The sequence below is a fragment of the Phaenicophaeus curvirostris genome, chromosome 1, assembly GCF_032191515.1.
Source record: "Phaenicophaeus curvirostris isolate KB17595 chromosome 1, BPBGC_Pcur_1.0, whole genome shotgun sequence".
Lineage (NCBI taxonomy): Eukaryota > Metazoa > Chordata > Aves > Cuculiformes > Cuculidae > Phaenicophaeus > Phaenicophaeus curvirostris.
In genome coordinates, this window is record NC_091392.1 from 141,189,602 (window position 1) to 141,199,943 (window position 10,342).

The window sequence follows — 10,342 nt, forward strand, 5'->3', positions numbered from 1 at the left end:
GCTCAAGAAAAGAGAGCCAGGACTGACCTTAGACTGTCAGCTACATGGCTTGGGGGGGCATCCAGCCCTATTGCATGGGGTAGAACTCTCCTGAGAGACTGGCCGTGTCCATACTTGTGGTCCGTCTTCTCCTACCTGGAAGGGGTGCTCCCAGAATCACAGAATTGTTTAGCTTGGAAAAGACCTATAAGGTCATCAAGTCCAACGGTAATCCTAACATTGCCAGCTCTGCCACCAAGCATGTCCGTAAACACCCCATCAACACTTCTTTTAAAATACCTCCAAGCATGGTGACTCAGCTGCTTTCCTAGGCAACTTGTTCCAGTGCTTGACAACCCTTTCAATGAAGAAATTTTTCCTAATACCCAATCTAAACCTCCCCTGCTGCGACTTGAGGCCACTTCCTCTTGTCCTATCGCTTGTTACTTGGGAGTACAGATCAACATCCACCTTGCTACAACCTCCTTTCAGGTAGCTGTAAAGAGCAATAAGGTCTTTCCTCAGCCTCCTTTGCTCCAGGCTTAACAATCCCAGTTCCCTCAGATGCTTCTCATAAGACTTGTTTTGCAGACCCTTCACCACCTTTGTTGCCCTTCTTTGCACATGCTCCAGCAGCTCAATGTCCTTCTTGTAGTGATGGGCCCAAAACTGAACACAATATTCAAGGTGTGACATCACCAATGCCAAGTACAGAGGGAGAATCACCTCCCTGGTGCTGTGACAAAGTGCTTGCCTGACATCAGTTGTCAGAAAAAAAAAAAATATCCTGTCATTTCAGCTTTTTTATTGTAGTCATCAGAGCTTTTAATGATCCAAGTACTTTTTTTTTTTAAAAGACTCACAACGTATTATATAAGCTATTCATGTACATGTTCACATAGCAAGTGTGTCTTTTTTGTCCAGTCCAATTATTTAACTGTTAGTTGCCTTCTTCGATGACTGGAATTTTGGCACAGGCGCTTTTAGCGCTTTTTTTATTTTTTCATGATCTTTTGTTTCATCTGCACCTGAATCTCACCCATCTTCTGCTGACTGCAGGTAGAATGGCCTCTTTCTTCACTATCTGTACCTAAAATTCATCTCCCTTCTGCTGGCTTATAGAATCATAGAGTCATAGAATAGTTCGAGTCAGAGGGGACCTTAAAGATCATCTAGTTCCAACCCTTTGCCATGGGCAGGGACACCTCCCACCAGCCCAGGCTGCCCAAGGCCCCATCCAACCTGGCCTTGAACACCTCCAGGGATGGGGCAGCCACAGCTTCCCTGGGCAACCTGTGCCAGTGCCTCACCGCTCTCATGGGGAAGAAATTCTTCTCCAGGTAGAACATCCTCTTTCTTCATTTGCATGAGTTATAGCTCCTTTTCCTTCGATTTCCATGGTCACTCTACTTCATATTGCTAAGTGTAATGTCTTAGTTAATATTACTTATATAATTTTGCTATGTTAGTTAAGTCACAATATATCAGAGTTATTCTTCTTGGATTAAGAAAGAGTTCAGCTTAAATCCACTTTCTTGCTTGCAGCCTAAGGCTTCAGCAATCCAGCCACTCATGCTAGGCAAATCAGCTACTAACGTTAACCAAAATTCATTATTCAAAGGGTCAAATTTAAGATTACATTAGTTCCCAAAAGCCTCAACGTTTCTCTCTGCTGCAAGGGGGGGAAGTTTCTGGCATGCACCTGCTTGTGAGTAGAGGGACCATAATAATCCAGGCATTTCCAGTCCCTGAAACTACATTTGCAACCTCTGGACAGACACTAAGACTAAGGATACCAGCATCACATTAACGAGGAGTCATTTGCCTTCAATTAGAGGGTCTTGGAGCCCGTTGCCTCCTTTCACCAAGCTTCTTGTCAGCCCTCAAGATACCTCTCCCTCCCTCCACTCCCCAGGTATGTTTCTGCACACTCACAACCCTTTCCCCACCACTTCATAAGCTAAAAATACCACAGGGGAGAAAAGTATCACCTGCTGTGGGTGGAGGAGTCTAATTGGTGTCTTTGGAGGCTGTCACTGGTCTCCAAAGGGTGCATAAAGCAAAATGCAGAAGGGTTTGTTTAGCACAGTTTTATTAGTGGTGGGACAGACTGGTTCTGCCAAGGTGCTTCTTTGCAAGCCCCCATTTCCCATGTTGATGTGGATTCAAGGGGTCTCGTCCCACTTCTGACAGTGTCTTCACAAGAAGGAGCCACTGTGCAAGGCTGGCTGTGATGAAAGGATCGTTGTGCTGCTCCCTCGGGTTTATTTTTATTGTTTAATGCCAGGTCAGAGGAGTGCCCTGGTGTATTGCTCAAGAAGACTGACATTTTTATGTTATCTCTTGGAAATCTCACGGAAGAAGCAGCTGATAATGAATAGCGAATAGCAGAATGGGGATTTCCCTCCGCTTTTAGTTGCAGCAAGACAAATAATACTGAGTGAGTTTTTTTAACTGGTCACTGTGGTCACTGGATTAGCTGAACCTCCCTCTGTGCCCTCTCTCTGTCTTCTCCAAGGATCCTTTCAGGCCCCAGAGTTTCACCTCCCCTATGGGCTTGTGCTCCCATGCTGGGACTGCAGTGCGAGCTTTCTGAGCTGCTCTGCTCTCCTCTGCCCTGCAGTTTGTTGTCCCTGGCAGTCTGCAACTGGAGGAATGAGATGGCTGAAAAAAGCCCTCTTTAAACTTTACTTCTTTACCTCTAAAAGCAAAGCCCAGCTTTGCAGGAGAAGAGCTACAGAAGCCAAAGTGCCACATAATATCACTGTACTCTACAACTACCTGAAAAGAAATTATGGAGAGGAGGGAGCTGGCCTCTTCTCCCAAGTGACGGGGGACAAAACAAGAGGGAATAGCCTCAAGCTCCGCCAGGGGAGGTTTAAGCTGAACATTAGGAAAAATTTTTTTCACAGACAGGGTCATTGGGCACTGGCAGAGGCTGCCCAGGGAGGTGGTTGAGTCACCTTCCCTGGAGGTGTTTAAGGCACGGGTGGACGAGGTGCTAAGGGGCATGGTTTAGTGTTTGATAGGAATGGTTGGACTCGATGATCCAGTGGGTCTTTTCCAACCTGGTGATTCTACGATTCTATAGCGTGATTGAGGTTGGAGAGGACTTCAGGAGGTCTCTAGTCTCACACGTACCTCAAAGCAATACCAGCGTTGAAGCTAGATTGGGTTTCTCAAGGCATTGCACTGTTGAGTTCTGAACACCTCTCAGGGCAAAGATTCCCCAGCCCCTCTGTGCAACCTGGTACAGAGCTTAACCACCCACCATTTTTTTTTTTTTTGTGAAAAACTCCTTTTCTTTTGTTAAGTTCACGTTTGCCTTATTGCAACATATGACTGTTGCCTCTGACCCTCATCTACCTGTCTTAGAAATACTCCCAGGGATGGTGAGTCAACCACCTCCCCGAGTAGCCGTGCCAGTGCCTGAGAACCCTTTTGGTGAAGAAGTTTTTTGTAATGTTTAATCTGAACTCTGTTGTGCAACTTGAGGCCATTTCCGCTCGTCCTGTCACCTGTCACTTGGGAGAAGAGACCAACACCCACCTCCCTACAATCTCCCTTCAGAGAGTTGTCGAGTATTAAAGTCTCCCCTCAGCCTCCTCTTCTCCAGGCTAAACAACCCCAGTTCCCTCAGCTACTCCTCCTAAGACTTGTTCTCCAGCCTCCTCACCAGCTTTGTTGCCCTTCTCTGGATGTGCCCCAGGACCTCAATGTCCTTCTTTAAGTGAGGGACCCAAAACTGCACACAGTATTCGAAGTGCAGCCTCACCAATTCTGAGTACAGGGACTCAATCACTTCCCTTGTCCCGCTGGCCACGTTGTTTCTGATACAGGCCAAGATGTTATTGGCCTTCTTGGCCACCTGGGCACACTGCTAACAGAATTGCCAAGTAGATGAGAGAGATCACTTACTTGGACCTGCTGGTGATGCTTTTCCTAGTGCAGCCGAGGAAGATGTTGGTTGCCTCTGCCGCAAGGGCGCATTACGCACTTGTGGTCCACTTGTTACCCACCAGGAACCCCAGGGCTTTCTCCACAGAGCTGTCTTCAAACTGGCTGGCTGCCAACACAGGGTGCTTGGGGCTTTTCTGTCCCAGGTGTGGAACTTGGCAGCACCAGTATTTGGATTTCATGAGTTTCCTGTCCAGCCCGTCAACATTCCTCTGACAGGCAGTTCTGTCCCACCCATCACCTATGAACTTACTTGGAGCACGCTCTGTCCCATGTGAGTATTAAGGACACAGAACTAGCTGCAGGATCAGTCCCCAGGGGATGCCCCTAGTAGCTGGCCACCAGCAAGACTTTGAACTGTTGGCCATCAGCCTTTGGCCACAACAGCCCAGCAAGCTCCTCAGCCTATGTACAGAGCAACCTGAAAGCCCTGCTGCTGCCTGGGTGAGTGCATACACTTACCTACAGTAGATGTAACAAGGATAATGATGATCCAGTCATAGAATCATAGAATCACCAGGTTGGAAGAGACCCACCGGATCATTGAGTCCAACCATTCCTATCAAACACTAAACCATGCCCCTTAGCACCTCGTCCACCCGTGCCTTAAACACCTCCAGGAAAGGTGAATTAACCACCTGCCTGGGCAGCCTGTTCCAGTGCCCAATGACCCAGTCAATAGGGAATATTCATAAACTGTCAGTAGGCAGCTTTTCATTGATCACAGCAATCACATGGGAGAGACAATTTGCCCAGCGAAGCGTCCAAGGCCAGGTTAATTGGGGCTTGGGCAACCAGATCCAGTGGGAGGTGTCCCTGCTCATGGCAGGGGGGTTGGAACTGGATGATACAAAACTATACTGCCAGGATTTTTATTATTATGACAGGAATCTATATTCCTGATTTCTGTAGCTGTGAACGCATCCATTCCTGAACTTTGTCACTTTGATCTGAATTATCTGAGATGTGGCTGACTAGGCAGGGAATACATAAAACGAAAGCTGATTTAAAGGACAGAATTGAAACCTTTTTTTTTTTCCTTGCAACAAGAAACCTTTCCAGTTCTTGGAAATGAAGCATTTCTGGAAGACTGAGGGCTGCAGCAGGGCGGCTCATGGGGTGAAGGCAAAAGAGAGTCTCAGGTCACTTGGGTGTGGTTTTTTCATGCTCTTGAACGTGTCTCCTCTATTGCTAATTAGCTTAGTAAGGGTAGGGCAAGAAATGATCCCTAGGCCTTCAGGGGAGGCACCAGGCTGATATGGTCTCAAAGCAATTAAACCCATTTAAGCTGTGGAAGGCTCCCCAGCCTGTGCAGGGAGGTGGGATGCTCTGAGTGCAGGGAGCTCCTGCACTAGGGGCACGTCCCTTGTCCCAAGGCTGCACTGGGGCCTCATGGAGAAATGTGAGGGCTTGTAGATGGTTGAGGTAAGTGAGAAACTGGCAAAACTTCATGGACACAAGCAGCAGCCTTGGAGGGGTAAGCTACATCTGAACTGCAGCGCAGTCAGGCTATGACACTGGAAATAAAAGAGCTTGTAGAGGAACATTTCTAGTAGAAGCAAGGGAGAGCTGACAGATGCAGAAAGCTACCCAGTTTGGACTGATGTGACAAAGCGGACATGGCTGACATTCTGTTTACCTCTGAAAGAAACAGGAGGGAAATAAACAGCATAATCACAATAAATGAGAAAGACAAAACAGACAGGATACAGTGGCAAGGGTTTGGCATGTGCAATATTAACCAATGAAGTGAGGGCAAACTTAAAAGTGCTTCTGCAGGGTTCCTAGAGGCTTGCAAAACAAACCAGGGGAACCCAAATTCTTGGTGCTGAATGACAACTCTAAGATAACAGGCATCTCAGAGACTTGGTGGAGGCAAAACCGATGAGATACAGCAGTGCGAGCCAACACAACCCCCACCCCACCCCACTCCTCCTGAGACTAATCCTACAGTTCAGGAACCAAGAGTGAGAGTGGAGAGAGAAATAGATGATAATACAACATGTTCTAACCTGTCACAGTGACATAAGGCTCAACTCTATTGCTTTGCTCCGTACAAGTGGATGTGTGTTCAGATACAGACACTTTCTTGTCCTTAGTCAGAAAATGTCGAAGTGCAAGAGTGAACAGTGGGTTAACGTCAAGACAATGTGACAGCCCACAACTCTTTGTCTGTGAAGCAGTTTTAGCTAATAACAACATCACAGAGCACCCATCCTATTTGCCAGACCTGACTCCCAGAGATTTCTGCCTCTTTGCAAAGGTCAAGTCAGTGCTCGAAGGAGCCCACTTTTTGTCAGTAGAAGACGTGAAAGCAAAAATGATGGAGAACCTCAAAAGCCTTTCAGAGAATAATCTGCAGAGTTGCTTTGAATGTTGGCAGCATTGAATGCAGCTGTGTGCCAACTCAGAAGGGAACTGTTTTGAAGGTGATCATACTTGATTTTCTTAGTTTGTTAAATAAAATGAGTTACAGGCACTGTCTCTGGGGTTCTTTTTTTTGTGTTGGACCTTGTAGGAATGACTGAGTAAGTTGTAGAGGTGGAGAAGTGATGTGAAGAATATAAATGTAACATCATAAAAATATTACAGGACATACTACACCCCTAAAAGCCTGCGGGTGGAAATACCAGTCACTACTGATGAAAACACGGTAGTAGGACTGTACTATTGATATTTATGAGGACAACAGGAGTGGTCAATGAAATCAGAGGAGCAGTAAATACAGGATGGTGGTACGAGTGAGAGCCTGCATATAGGCTAGATCAAAGTCTGGTCAGGATGAGGTGCAGAAGCAGAATTTTTGGTTGCAATAAATCCCTGCTTCCAGGAAGAGATAGTCCAGGAACCCACAGAAACAAATGCTAGTGTGGTATGAGAACTTTGTTTAAGGGGTATTAGTGGGAAACTGCTCTGAGATCACAATCCCACAACATAATCACTTTTAACACTGAAATGGGAAAAAGGAGGCCACACGCAGCCGGTATGGGAACGTTTGGTTTCAAGGAAGGCAATTAAATAAACTGAGGCAAAAGTTAGAAACAACAGTCTCCAGCAAAAGAGGAGCAGCTCCAAACCAAAGCCTGCAAGCATCCTGAAGGCTGTTCAAAAACACTGTGTTAGAAGCCCACACTAGGAGGTTGCCACAACTCCAGAAGAAAACGAGGTGTTGCTCTCTCAGATGAAAAGTTAATGTGACTGCCATAGAGACCCATGTAAACAAGGAAAAGGACTGAAAAGCGGTTTGGGGGGTGCCTTGTGGGGGTACTTGAACTTTTAGCAAAAGTTCTTGAATATCGAAAGCAGCAAGGGGAAGGTCAGGGCAGCTTTGTGAAAAAGGTGTGAAAGGGGCAGTCAGGGGTGACAAAGCCTTAGTAGGATCTTATAGCTTTGTGCCAGTCTTCACTGGGGAGGGTGTGAGTTTCCCACCCGGGACTGTTGACAGAAGCCAGAGTATTTCAGTGTAAATAGTCAGTAAGTACTGGATCAAAGAGAAAGCCTCCCTGTCAGCGAGTCTGTTCTAGCCAGGGTGGCTTGGGGAGCTGGGTTTGGACACAGCAGAGCAAGGGCTGGGTGGCATCAATGCTGACATGCCTGTGGGCAGCCAGTGTCACCTCCAACTGCAGAACTGGCTTCAGAGTGATCCTTGGGATCACAGGCTGATCTGGTCCTGGGCAATATAGAAGGTTGGATGTTGAAGATTTAAAGATAAGATTGGTGAGGTGATGGGTAAACCTGATCAGCTGGGAGACAATCAACCCAGCTCCCATAAGGGGCAATCCTGCCTTGGTTCCTGATGGTCTTCTGGGATAGTGTCAGAGACCATGTGGATAAAGGCCAGTGGGTGAAGCTTCTTTCAGGGCTTAGGAGGAAAACGTACTGCAGAAAGCAGCCCAGCCAAGCTCATGCATCCGCTCCAGGCAGCATCTCCTTCTGTTGCCCCTGGAGATAGACTTCAGGGGTTACTGACCACCAGTACTGCCCAGATAGCATTGCTCACATTCATCTGACACCTCCGACTTAAAGGGGACCGGTGTTGCCCTTTCTGGCCTGGACAAAACACAAAGTTTTTTATATCAGGAAGAAAACCCCACAAGATGAGCCAAGTATTTTGGGGGTGTGGTCCCAAGTGTGCCTAAGGTAACCACCGGAGAAGCTCTGTTCTGGTAACAGGTTGCGGGCTAAAAAGTCTCAGCCCATTTTTAAAAATGAGTAACGATGCAGAGCGAACTCAATCATTCAGCACACCGCTGCTGTGGTGGCACTTCTGTTTGTTTTCTGCATCTTTCAGAGAGAGGGACACAGACACGTGTCTCAAAGCGATCCAACTCCAACATTCAGAGTCATTCATCAGAGCAATCTGTTCATCCATGTGGCTTATGGCTTTGGCCCACGGGGACTTGTTTTTGGCAGTGGTTTCCTACTGCTTCAATTACTGCTGAAACAGATTGTTTAAAGGCTCCCTCTGCCTGGTGTCTATGAAAGCCGCTCATTGCAGCCCCAGACTTTAGACAGATCCCTGCCCGAGCTATGGAGGGACAGCCTGCACCTTAACAGCTCAATGAGAGAGAAAGCTTGGCACCTCACATTTGCTGCTTATTTTAAGAAGCACAATTAAATCCATTTCCCAACACAGATATCGGTTGTAAAACCAAAGCACAGGACTTTACTAGAGAAGGCTTTTCTACCCTGTCTGTAATTTGTCATCTTTTTGATTCACTGGCTGCTGAATTTTTAGCCTAGAAAGGTACTTAAACAACAGCCATTGCATCTCCATGCTCGGCAGCAACCTGACATACGGCTGCTTTTATGTGTCGGTCTTCTTTGTTCTTTAAAACACCCAGTGAATGTTGCATTATTTCATTACCCTGAATGTTTTTCGAAGCATTCAACACAAATATGCTGCCAAACCCAACGCTACCTGCTCTACCCTCAAGGGGAAGAGAAGGACTTGGGCTATTGCCCTCCATTTATTCTGCATATTAGAAAATCGTAACTGTGTCTGTGTCCTCTTTCGGTGTTCTGGGGGGAAAAAAAAAGAAAAAAAAAAAGAAAATTTAATTCCTTGTTTCCCATAGGCTGTACCTTCCACTTGAGCACATTTTTCTCCTAAGCACGTTTCTGTCAGTGCAACAGACACAAGCACTGTAGCCGAGCCTCCCTTTTGCTGACAGCTGAACAGCTGAGAGGAGAACTACACCAGGTGCTTCATACCCAGTGCTACGATAAAGATAAATCCCCCAAAGGGATTTTCCATCTTATTATTTTCTCCTCCCCACCTTCCCTGGCATCTACTCATTTGGTTCCCACATTACCACTCCACCCTGTCTGCGGCATGGTCACCTGCTCTGCCCATTATGTCCCTGCTTGATCTCATCAAGTGTTATTGCACATGTGTTTACTTTATTACAGTACTTTGGTTGCTAACTGGTCTTCACAGTTTTTAACCATCAGTGGAAGTGCTTGTGTTCCCTCTCAGTGTAGCCTGTGGCTTGATAGCTCTTGTCAACCATTTGTTTTCCAACCACAAATTTGAGAAAAACGGGCATAGTACAGACTTGTGCAGCTCCATTTGATGTGTCTCACCAGTTTGATCACAAGCTGCCAAGAATCAGTGGGTTTTGTGCTTATCTTAAGGCTCTTCACATATGAGGGCACTTCAGATTGCTGCAAAAAGCCTTATCAAGCTCTTAATGTGGCACAATAGCGGTTTCTCTCTTGGCCATTTACCCAGTGAGATGAGGACTTCAGTTGATCTGAGGAGTCTTTTTCCCTACCAAGCCAGGATGCCAGAGCCCTCCTGACTGTTTCTTGCTGCTCTGCCATCCCCTAGGTGCCCGTAAAGCAATCATTCAATCCTTTACTCTAGCATCTTCCTCGGTGTTGCAGTCAGGTGTCCTGGTCTGTGATTCCCCAGATCTTTCTTTGCCCTCTGATTCAGGTTTTCTCTTTCCTTAGTTGGTGTGGTGGGCTGACCTTTACTGGATGCCAGGTCAACTAATCTGCTCTATCCTCTCATCATCAGAGGAGGAGGAGGGAGAAAGCAAGATGGAAAAAACCCTCATGGGTCAAAATAAATGCAGCTTAATAAAGCAAAAGCCAAAGCAAAGGAAAACAAAAGATTTATTCTCCATTTCCGTCAGCAGGTGATATTCAGCCACTTCCTGGAAAGCAGAGCTTCAGTTGCTCTGGAAGACAAACACTTTAATAACAAACGTCCCCTTTCCTCATTTCTCTTCGCTTTTATAGCTGAGCAGTTTTCATATGGTATGGAACATGTCTTCTGGCAGTTTGAGTTCACTGTCCTGGCTGTGCCCCCTCCCAAGAACTTGACCATCTCCAGCCTCCTGGCCTTTGAGGGTGAGAGGGGGAATATTGGAGAGACAGTCTCAACACTGTCCTAACA